Raw genomic sequence first — 2,239 nt, 5'->3', positions numbered from 1 at the left:
GAATGTTGTTATTTTAGTGAAAATGAGGCTAAAGACCTCTCTCAGTATGTTTTCTATAAAAACATATACCATAAGAGTAAATAAATTTGAGATAATTTGTTCTGGTCAATATCACACAATCTTGGAAATGGCTTAGTTTTTTGTAAGAGTAAAACTTTCTCTCTAACCAGGATATAAAGTCAAATCTTATGCAATTGCGAATAGCTACAAATAGGGCAGTGTCATGTGACTCAATCTAGTAAGATAATGAGGCAATAGTAACTCATCTGCTCACTTTCATCTGAAGTGAAATGGGCTCACAGGAAGCAAGCCTTCTCTCTACTTCACTCTTAGAGTGAGGAACCTAGGAAGATGCAGGCCTGTGACAGAAGTTGATGTCATGGAAAAACTGGAGCCATCAGTAGTTCTTGTCATCACTTGGTACTACTGTGGCTGATAAGACCTCCTTGCTACAATGGAACCTCAATAACATTGATGTCACATCAATAAGAGTCATTATCATGAATGGCCTGGCTGTTCTGGGCTCTGGGTTCAGAGCTGATCATAAGCATGTAGGTGATCTTCACTCCCAACTGGCTTTGAGGCAAGGCCAAGATCATCGTCAACAGGAGATCATCCAGGGGCTCCTGGAGGAGGGTGACCAGCTGATGTGCTGCAGCTCAGCAGAGTACCAGAATGAGGGCCAAGCAAATGAGTGCATGCAGCACCAGCATGTGCTACATAGAAATCTCATTTATTTCGCTACCATCACTGATGCCAACATGACCAATCTTACAAAGGCAGTAGGTTAGTTTCCCAGGTGGCTGTTATGTGATAAAATAGAGACAAGCTTGCTATTAACTCATCTATTTAGAACAGGAGTGAAAAGCCTGTGATTCTTTTTAAACTGTGAAGAAAGCTACTAACTCCACTATATTCTTAGTGTAAATGTTGTAGTAATAAAGCAGATTCTGCAATAAAACTGTACAGACCATACGGAACATGACAACAGTGCCATTATCATGCCAACAAAAATCAATAGCAATTCTTAATTATTGTCTAATATCATTTGACAATAAATAATACACACTTTTTTAAAAATTAAAGAAAACAGGAATCATTGCAGTATCTTAGCAGGGTCAACTTGTAGTCCACATCTTGGCTGCAGAACTGTCAGGGGGAATTGGAAGAAGAAGTTCAGGTTTCATAGTTCTCTTCTCTTTCCTCTGTTGCTTTTTATTTTACTCAAGTTGGTAGCTCTCCCTCTTTACTCTTTTTAATGGCCCTAGGTTTTATGTGTTTGTCTTTATCTACTGAAGTGGGAAGATTGGGGAAGATTTAAATTAGTAGTGTTCTTGTTCATTCCTCTCATTAACTCAGAATTACCTTCTGGATTCCTCTAAAGGAAGCTGGATTCCCATGCAGATGTGTGCACAGGAGAACCGGTGCATCATGTCCTGGGCAAGCAACAGTGAGCCTAGTGTCAGACTAAAGATGAGAGATTGGAAGGATCAGGTTCAGAACAAGGATTTATTACTGGAAATTCTAGCAGCCAGGTGTAGCGGCAGCTCCAGGGCCAGCTTCCCAGTACATAGTGCATTAAACATTAAAACAAAACAATACAAAACAAACCTGAGTTCTGACACTACTAAATGTTTGATCAAAGAATATCTCTTTAGAGTTTGGAAATATTGGAAAGGAAAGAGATCTTGGCTTAATGTGTATGGAGCTACCCAAAACTATAGGTCTAAGAAAAAGCCAGAATCATAGTGCTAGGAAAACCAAGGCATATCCAAACATGTAACTCCCACCTCCTTTCTTACTTCCTGTTGATAGAATTGTCCTTTTTTAGGTTATTTATTTATTTAATAAGGCTAGAGATTCGCTCTCCGTGTTGTTCACAACTCAGAGAATAAGAATAATCACTTTACAAAGGGAGAAAAATGCACCAGAAAGAGGTTCAAGAGATTCCTCCAAGACCTCAGACTTCAGGCTAAGTCACACGGCTGGGATTCTAGCCTGGATCTCTCTGGTTCCAGGGATACTGCGTTACCCATGATGTCCTGCTTGTCTCTACTTAGAGACCTTCCAGAAGGAAATGGCATGTTGGTGCACACCTTTAATGCCATTACTCAGGAGGCAGAGGCAGGCAGATCTCTGTGAGTTCAAGGCCAGCCTGGTCTATATAGCACATTCTAGATGAGCCAGGGTTGTAATTACACTCTCTCCAAGAAAGAAAGAAAGAAAGAAAGAAAGAAAG

General features: G+C 40.2%; 1 pseudogene; it reads left to right on the top strand.

The window, feature by feature from the left end:
• Positions 1-549: 549 nt before the first annotated feature.
• On the top strand, positions 550-1,702 carry LOC127187027 (SS18-like protein 2; annotated as a pseudogene).
• The last annotated feature ends 537 nt before the right edge of the window (positions 1,703-2,239 follow it).

This window comes from Acomys russatus, chromosome 3 (genome assembly GCF_903995435.1).
Source record: "Acomys russatus chromosome 3, mAcoRus1.1, whole genome shotgun sequence".
Lineage (NCBI taxonomy): Eukaryota > Metazoa > Chordata > Mammalia > Rodentia > Muridae > Acomys > Acomys russatus.
This window is presented reverse-complemented; position numbering and strand designations above follow the sequence as displayed.